This window comes from Schistocerca serialis, chromosome 1, assembly GCF_023864345.2.
Source record: "Schistocerca serialis cubense isolate TAMUIC-IGC-003099 chromosome 1, iqSchSeri2.2, whole genome shotgun sequence".
In the NCBI taxonomy this organism is placed as follows: domain Eukaryota; kingdom Metazoa; phylum Arthropoda; class Insecta; order Orthoptera; family Acrididae; genus Schistocerca; species Schistocerca serialis.
Window position 1 is genome coordinate 7,449,916 of NC_064638.1, and position 10,177 is coordinate 7,460,092.

Sequence of the window (10,177 nt, forward strand, 5' to 3'; positions counted from 1 at the left end):
TTCAAAAATCTAGGCTCACAGGAGACGGACCATATGGAACCCGAGGCAGAAATATCCCCATGGAGACAAGTCGGCTGAAGGACAACGTATTGAATCTCGACGCAATTTGAGTGTTCCATCGTCATCAGGAGGACCTGAATGTTACAATTAACTATCAGTTTGGCGTCGGGTTCGAAAATCTAGACTCACAGGAGAACGACCATAAGGTGCCCGGTGCAGCAATAGGCCCTTGGCGACAAGTCGCCTAGAGGACAAAGTATTGAATCTCGACGCAGTTTGAGTGTTCCATCATCATTAGGAGGCGCTGATCGTTACATTTCACTATCATTTTTGCGTCGGAATCGAAAATCTAGTCTCGCAGGAGACGGACCATATGGTGCCCGGAGCAGCAATATCTCCTTGGAGGCACGTCGGCTGGCGGACGATGTACTGAACCTAGACGCAATTTGAGTGTTCCATCGTGATTAGGAGGCCCTGAACGTTACAATTAACTATCAGTTTTGCGTCGGATTCGAAAATCGAGACTCAGAGGAGAACGACTATAAGGTGCCCGAGGCGGCAATAGACCCTTGGAGACAAGTCGGCTGAATGACGATGTATTGTATCTCGACGCAATTATAGTGTTCCATCGTCATTAGGAAGCCCTGATCGTAACAATTAACAATCAGTTTCGCGTCAGATTCGAAAATCTAAACTCACAGCAGAACGACCTTAAGGTGCCCGAGGCAGCAATATCCCCATGGAGACAAGTCGGCTAGAGGACGATATATTGAATCTCGGCGCAATTTGAGTGTTCCATCGTCATTAGGAGGCCTTGAATGTTACAATTGACTATCAGCTTGGCGTCGGGTTCGAAAATCTAGACTCGCAGGAAAACGATCATAAGGTGCCCGAAGCAGCAATAGACCCTTGCAGACAAGTCGGCTGAAGAACGATGTATTGAATCTCGACGCAATTTGAGTGCTCCATCATAATTAGGAGGCGCTGATCGTTACATCGCACTATTATTTTTGCGTCGGTTTCGAAAATCTAGTCTCACAGGGAAGGATCATTTGGTGCCCGAGACAGCAATATCCCCTTGGAGACAAGTCGGCTGGAGGCCGATGTATTGAATCTCGACGCAATTTAAGTGTTCCATCGTCATTAGGTGGCCCTGAACGTTACAATTAATTATCAGTTTTGCGTCGGATTCTAAAATCTAGACTCACAGGAGAACGAACATAAGGTGCCCGAGGCAGCAATCGACCCCTGCAGACAAGTCGGCTGACTGACGATGTATTGTGTCTCGACGCAATTTCAGTGTTCCATCGTCATTAGGAGGCCCTGAACGTTGCAATTAACTATCAGTTTTGCGTCGGATTCAAAAATCTAGACTCACAGAAGACGGACCATATGGTGCCCGAGGCAGCAATATCCCGTTGGAGACAAGTCGGCTGGAAGACGATGTATTGTATCTCGACGCAATAATAGTGTTCCATCGTCATTAGGAGGCCCCGAACGTTACAATTAACAATCAGTTTTGCTTCGGATTCCAAAATCTAGACTCACAGGAGAACGACCATAAGGTGCCCGAGGCAGCAGTAGACCATTGGAGACAAGTCGGCTCGAGGCCGATGTTTTGAATCTCGACGCAATTTGAGTTTTCCATCCTCATAAGGTGGCCTTGAACGTTACAATTAACAAACATTTTTGCGTGGGATTCGAAAATCTAGACTAACAGGAGACGGACCACATGGAGCCCGAGGCAGCAATATCCCCTTGTAGACAAGTCGGCTGGAGGACGATGGCATGACTCTCGACGCAATTTGAGTGTTCCATCGGAATTAGGAGGCGCTGAACGTTACAATTAACTATCATTTTAGGGTCGGATTCGAAAATCTACGCTGAGGAGAAGGATCATATGGTGCCCGAGACAGCAATATCCCCTTGGATACAAGTCGGCTGGAGGACGATGAATTGAATCTCGACGCAATTTGTGTGTTCCATCGTCATTAGGTGGCCCTGAACGTTATAATTAACAATCATTTTTGCGTGGGATTCGAAAATCTAGACTAACAGGAGACGGACCACATGGAGCCCGAGGCAGCAATATCCCCATGTAGACAAGTCGGCTGGAAGACGATGTATTGACTCTCGACGCAATTTGAGTGTTCCATCGTCATTAGGAAGCAATGAATGTTACAATTAACAATCAGTTTCGCGTCGGATTCGAAAATCTAGACTCACAGGAGAACGACCATAAGGTGCCCGGGGCAGCAATAGACCCTTGGAGACAAGTCGGCTGAAGGACGATGTATTGAATCTCGACGCAATTTGAGTGTTCCATCGTCATTAGGTGGCCCTGAACGCTACAATTAATTATCAGTTTTGCGTCGGATTCTAAAATCTAGACTCACAGGAGAACGACCATAAGGTGCCCGAGGCAGCAATTGACCCCTACAGACAAGTCGGCTGAATGACGATGTATTGAGTCTCGACGCAATTTGAGTGTTCCATCATCATTAGGAAGCCCTGAACGTTACAATTAACAATCAGTTTCGCGTCGGATTCGAAAATCTAGACTCACAGGAGTACGACCATAAGGTGCCCGGGGCAGCAATAGACCCTTGGAGACAAGTTGGCTGAAGGACGATGTATTGAATCTCGACGCAATTTGAGTGTTCCAACGTCATTAGGAGGCTCTGACGGTTACAATTAACTATCAGTTTCGCGTCAAATTCAAAAATCTAGGCTCACAGGAGACGGACCATATGGAACCCGAGGCAGCAATATCTCCTTGGAGACAAGTCGCCTGGAGGACAATGTATTGAATCTCGACGCAGTTTGTGTGTTCCATCATCATTAGGAGGCGCTGATCGTTACATCTCACTATCATTTTTGCGTCGGAATCGATAGTCTAGTCTCACAGGAGACGGACCATATGGTGCCCGAGGCAGCAATACCCCCTTGGAGGCACGTCGGCTGGCGGGCGATGTACTGAACCTCGACGCAATTTGAGTGTTCCATCGTGATTAGGAGGCTCTGAACGTTGCAATTAACTATCAGTTTTGCGTCGGATTCGAAAATCGAGACTCACAGGAGAACGACCATAAGGTGCCCGAGGCGGCAATAGACCCTTGGAGACAAGTCGGCTGAATGACGATGTATTGACTCTCGACGCAATTTGAGTGTTCCATCGTCATTAGGATGCCCTGATCGTTACAATTAACTATCAGTTTCGCGTCGGATTCGAAAATCTAAACTCACAGCAGAACGACCTTAAGGTGCCCGAGGCAGCAATATCCCCATAGAGACAAGTCGGCTAGAGGACGATGTATAGAATCTCGACGCAATTTGAGTGTTCCATCGTCATTAGGAGGCCTTGAATGTTACAATTGACTATCAGCTTGGCGTCGGGATCGAAAATCTAGACTCGCAGGAAAACGATCATAATGTGCTCGAGGCAGCAATAGACCCTTGGAGACAAGTCGGCTGGAGAACGATGTATGGGTTCGCGACGCAATTTGAGTGCTCCATCGCCATTAGGATGCCCTGAACGTCACAATTAATTATCAGGTTCGCTTTGGATTCAAAAATCTAGACCCACAGGAGACGGACCATATGGAGCCCGAGGCAGCAATATCCCCTTGTGACAAGTCGGCTGGAGGACGATGAATTGAATCTCGACGGAATTTGATTTCTCTATCGTCATTAGGGCGCGCTGAACGTTACAATTCACTATCATTTAGGCGTCGGATCCGAAAAACTAGACTCACAGGTGAAGGATCATTTGGTGCCCGAGACAGCAATATCCCCTTGGTTACAAGTCGGCTGGAGGACGATGTATTGTATCTCGACGCAATTATAGTGTTCCATCGTCATTAGGACGCCCCGAACGTTACAATTAACAATCAGATTTGCTTCGGATTCGAAAATCTAAACTCACAGCAGAACGACCTTAAGGTGCCCGAGGCAGCAATATCCCCATGGAGACAAGTCGGCTAGAGGACGATGTATAGAATCTCGACGCAATTTGAGTGTTCCATCGGCATTAGGAGGCGCTGAACGTTACAATTAACTATCATTTTAGGGTCGGATTCGAAAATCCACGCAGAGGAGAAGGATCATATGGTGCCCGAGATAGCAATTTCCCTTGGATAGAAGTCGGATGGAGAACGATCTATTGAATCTCGACGCAATTTGAGTGTTCCATCGTCATTAGGAGGCCGTGAACGTTACAATTAACAATCAGTTTTGCGTCGGATTCCAAAGTCTAGACTCACAGGAGAACGACCATAAGGTGCCCGAGGTAGCAATAGACCCTTGGGAACAAGTCGGCTGGAGGTCGATGTATTGAATCTCGACGCAATTTGAGTGTTCCATCATCATTAGGAGGCGCTGATTGTTACATCTCACTATTATTTTTGCGTCGGATTCGAAAATCTAGACTCACAGGGAGGGTCATTTGGTGCCCGAGACAGCAATATCCCCTTGGAGACAAGTCGGCTGGAGGCCGATGTATTTAATATCGACGCAATTTGAGTGTTCCATCGTCATTAGGTGGCCATGAACGTTACAATTAACAATCAGTTTCGCGTCGGATTCGATAATCTAGACTCACTGGAGAACGACCATAAGGTGCCCGACTCAGCAATATCCCCATGGAGACAATTCGGCTGGAGGACGATGTATTGAATCTCGACGCAATTTGAGTGTTCCATCGTCATTAGGAGGACCTGAATGTTACAATTAACTATCAGTTTGGCGTCAGGTTCGAAAATCTAGACCCATAGGAGAACGATCATAAGGTGCCTGAGGCAGCAATAGACCCGAGGTGACAAGTCGGCTGGAGAACGATGTATTGAATCTCGACGCAATTTGAGTGTTCCATCGTCATTAGGATGCCCTGAACTTTGCAATTAACTATCAGTTATGCGGCGGTTCGAAAATCTAGACTCACAGGAGAACGATTATAAGATGCCCGAGGCAGCAATAGACCCTTGGAGACAAGTCGGCTGGAGGACGATGTATTGTATCTCGACGCAATTAAAGTGTTCCATCGTCATTAGGAGGCCTTGAATGTTACAATTAACTATCAGTTTTTCGACGGATAAGAAAATCTAGACTCGCTGGAGACGGACCATAAGGTGCTTGAGGCAGCAATCTCCCCTTGGAGAAAAGTCGGCTGAAGGACGATGTATTGAGTCTCGACGCAATTTGAGTGTTCCATCGTCATTAGGAGGAATTGACTGTTACAACTGACTATCAGCTTGGCGTCGGGTTCGAAAATCTAGACTCGCAGGAAAACGATCATAAGGTGCCCGAGGCAGCAATAGACCCTTGGAGACAAGTCGGCTGGAGAACGATGTATTGGTTCGCGACGCAATTTTAGTGTTCCATCGTCATTAGGAGGCCCTGAATGTTACAATGAACTATCAGTTTTTCGTCGGATTCGAGAATCTAGACTCACTGGAGACGGACCGTATGGTGCCCGAGGCAGCAATTTGGAGACAAGTCGGCTGGAGGACGATGTATTGAATTTCGACGGAATTTGAGTGTTCCATCGTCATTAGGAGGCCCTGAACGTTACAATTAACAATCAGTTTTGCGTCGGATTCCAAAATCTACCCTCACAGGAGAACGACCCTAAGGTGCCCGAGGCAGTAATAGACCCTTGAGACAAATCGGCTGAAGGACGATGTATTGAATCTCGACGCAATTTGAGTGCTCCATCATAATTGGGAGGCGGTGATCGTTACATCGCACTATTATTTTTGCGTCGGTTTCGAAAATCTAGACTCACAGGGAAGGATCATTTGGTGCCCGAGACAGCAATATCCCCTTGGAGACAAGTCGGCTGGAGGCCGATGTATTAAATCTCGACACAATTTGAGTGTTCCATCGTCATTAGGTGGCCCTGAACGTTACAATTAATTATCAGTTTTGCGTCGGATTCTAAAATCTAGACTCACAGGAGAACGACCATAAGGTGCCCGAGGCAGCAATAGACCCCTGCAGACAAGTCGGCTGAATGACGATGTATTGAATCTCGACGTAATTTGAATGTTCCACTGTATTTAGGAAGCCCTGAAAGTTACAATTAACAGTCAGTTTCGCTTCGGATTCGAAAATCTAGACTCACTGGAGAACGACCATAAGGTGCCCGAGGCAGCAATATCCCCATGGAGCCAAGTCGGCTGGAGGATGATGTATTGAATCTCGACGCAATTTGAGTGTTCCATCGTCATCAGGAGGACCTGAATGTTACAATTATCTATCAGTTTTTCGTCGGATTTGAAAATCTAGGCTTACTGGAGACTGACCATAAGGTGCCCGAGGCAGCAATAGACCCTTGGAGACAAGTCGGCTGAAGGACGATGGATTGGGTCTCGACGCAAATTGAGTGTTCCATCGTCATTAGGAGGCCCTGAACGCTACAATTAACTATCTGTTTCGCGTCGGATTCAAAAATCTAGAATCACAGGAGACGGACCATATGGATCCCGAGGCAGCAATATCCCCTTGGAGACAAGTCGGCTGGAGGACGATGAATTGAATCTCGACGCAATTAGAGTATTCCATCATTATTAGGAGGCGCTGAACGTTACAATTAACAATTAATTTAGGGTCGGATTCGAATATCTACGCTCAGGAGAAGGATCATATGGTGCCCGAGACAGCAATATCCCCTTGGATACAAGACGGCTGGAGGACGATGTATTGAAACTCGACGCAATTTGAGTGTACGATAGTCTTTAGGAGGCCCCGAACGTTACAATTGCAATCTGTTTTGCGTCGGATTCCAAAATCTAGACTCACAGGAGAACGACCATAAAGTGCCCGCGGCAGCTATAGACCCATGGTGGCAAGTCGGTTGAACGACGATTTATTGAATCTCGACGCAATTTGATTGTTCTACCGTCATTAGGAGGTGCTGAACGTTACAATTCACTATCATTTTGGCGTCGGAATCGAAAATCTAGACTCACAGGAGAAGGATAATTTGGTGCCCGAGACGGCAATATCCCCTTGGAGACAAGTAGGCTGGAGGACGATGTATTGAATCTCGTTGCAATTTGAGTGTTCCATCGTCATTAGGATGCCATGAACGTTACAATTAACTACCAGATATGCGTCGGATTCGAAAATCTAGACTCACAGGAGAACGACCATAAGTTGCCCGAGGCAGCAATAGACTCTTGGAGACAGGTCAGATGAAGGACGATGTATTGTATCTCGACGATATTTGAGTGTTCCATCGTCATTAGGAGGCCCTGAACGTTACAATTAACAATCAGGTTTGCGTCGGATTCCAAAATCTAGACTCACAGGGGAACGACCATAAGGTGCCCGAGGCAGCAATAGACACTTGGAGACAAGTCGGCTGAAGGACGTTGTATTGAATCTCGACGCAATTTGAGTGTTCCATCGTCATTAGGAGGCCCTGAACGTCACAATTAACTATTAGTTCCGCGTCGGATTCAAAAATCTAGACTCACAGGAGACGGACCATATGAAGCCCGAGGCAGCAATATCCCTTTGGAGACCAGTCGGCTGGAGGACGATGTATTGAATCTCGACGCAATTTGAGTGTTCCGTCATCATTAGGAGGCACCGATCGTTACATCTCACTATTATTTTTGCGTCGGAATCGAAAATCCAGACTCACAGGAGACGGACCATATGGTGCCCGAGGCAGCAATATCGCCTTGGAGGCACGTCGCCTGGAGGACGATGTATAGAACCTCGATGCAATTTGAGTGTTCCATCGTCATTAGGAGGCCCTGAGCGTTACAATTAACTATCAGTTATGCGTCGGATTCGAAAATCTAGACTCACAGGAGAAAGACCATATGGTGCCCGAGGCAGCAATAGACAGGGTCGGACCATACGGTGCCCGAGGCAGCAATATCCCCTTGGAGACAAGTCGGCTGGAGGACGATGTATTGAATATCGACGCAATTTGAGTGTTCCATCGTCATTAGGAGGCCCTGAACGTTACAATTAACTATCAGTTTTGCGTCGGATTCAAAAATCTAGACTCACAGGAGTCGGACCATACGGTGCCCGAGGCAGCAATACCCCTTGGAGACTAGTCGGCTGGAGGACGATGTATTGAATCTCGACGCAATTTGAGTGTTCCATCGTCATTAATAGGCCATGAACGTTACAATTAACAATCAGTTTTGCGTCGGATTCCAAAATCTAGACACACAGGAGAACGACCATAAGTTGCCCGAGGCAGCAATAGACTCTTGGAGACAGGACGGCTGAATGACGATGTATTATATCTCGACGATATTTGAGTGTTCCATCGTCATTAGGAGGCCTTGAACGTTACAATTAACTATCAGTTTCGCGTCGGATTCGAATATCTAGTCTCACAGGAGACGGACCACATGGTGTCCGAGGCAGCAATATCCTCTTGGAGACAAGTCGGCTGGAGGACGATGTTTTGAATCTCGACGCAATTTGAGTGTTCCATCGTCATTAGGAGGTCCTGAACGTTACAATTAACAATCAGTTTTGCGTCGGATTCCAAAATCTAGACTCACAGGGGAACGACCATAAGGTGAACGAGGCAGCAATAGACCCTTGGAGACAAGTCGGCTGAAGGACGTTGCATTGAATCGCGACGCAATCTGAGTGCTCCATCGTCAATAGGAGGCCCTGAAAGTCACAATTAACTATCTGTTTTGCGTCGGATTCAAAAATTAGACTCACAGGAGACGGACCATATGGAGCCCGAGGCAGCAATATCCCCTTGGAGACAAGTCGGCTGGAGGACGATGAATTGAATCTCGACGCAATTTGAGTGTTCCATCATCATTAGGAGGCGCTGATCGTTACATCTCACTATCATTTTTGCGTCGGAATCGAAAATCTAGTCTCACAGGAGACGGACCATATGGTGCCCGAGGCAGCAATATCCACTTGTAGACAAGTCGGCTGGAGGACGATGTATTGACTCTCGACGCAATTTGAGTGTTCCATCGCCATTAGGGGGCGCTGAACGTTACAATTAACTATCATTTTAGGGTCGGATTCGAAAATCTTCGCTCAGGAGAAGGATCATATGCTGCCCGAGACAGCAATATCCCCTACGATAGAAGAGGGCTGGAGGACGATGTATTGAAACTCGACGCAATTTGAGTGTTCCATCGTCATTAGGAGGCCCTGAACGTTACAATTAACAATCAGGTTTGCGTCGGAATCCAAAATCTAGACTTACAGGGGAACGACCATAAGGTGAACGAGGCAGCAATAGACCCTTGGAGACAAGTCGGTTGAAGGACGTTGCATTGAATCGCGACGCAATCTGAGTGCTCCATCGTCAATAGGAGGCCCTGAACGTCACAATTAACTATCAGTTCCGCATCGGATTCAAAAATCTAGATTCACAGGAGACGGACAATATGGAGCCCGATGCAGCAATATCCCCTTGGAGGCACGTCGCGTGGAGGACGATGTATTGAACCTCGATGCAATTTGAGTGTTCCATCGTCATTAGGAGGCCCTGAGCATTACAATTAACTATCAGTTATGCGTAGGATTCGAAAATCTAGACTCACAGGAGTCGGACCATACGGTGCCCGAGGCAGCAATATCCCCTTGGAGACTAGTCGGCTGGAGGACGATGTATTGAATCTGGACGCAATTTGAGTGTTCCATCGTCATTAGAAGGTCCAGAACGTTACAATTAACAATCAGTTTTGCGTCGGATTCGAAAATCAAGACACACAGGAGGACGACCATAAGGTGCCCGAGGCAGCAATAGACTTTGGAGACAAGGCGGCTGAAGGACGATGTATTGAATCTCGACGGAATTTGAGAGTTCCATCGTCATTAGGATGCCATGAATGTTACAATTAACTATCAGTTTTGCGTCGAATTCGAAAATCTAGAGTTACAGAAGAACGACCATAAGGTGGCCGAGGCAGCAACAGACCCTTGGAGACAGTTCGGCTAAAGGTCGATGTAACGAATCTCGACGCAATTTGAATGTTCCATCGTCATTAGGAGGCCCTGAACGTTACAATTAACTATCAGTTTTGCGTCGGATACGAAAATCTAGACTCACAGGAGAACGACCATAAGGTGCCCGAGGCAGCAATATCCCCTTGGAGACAAGTCACCTGCAGGACGATGTATTGAATCTCGACGAAAATTGAGTGTTCCATCGTCATTAGGAGGCCCT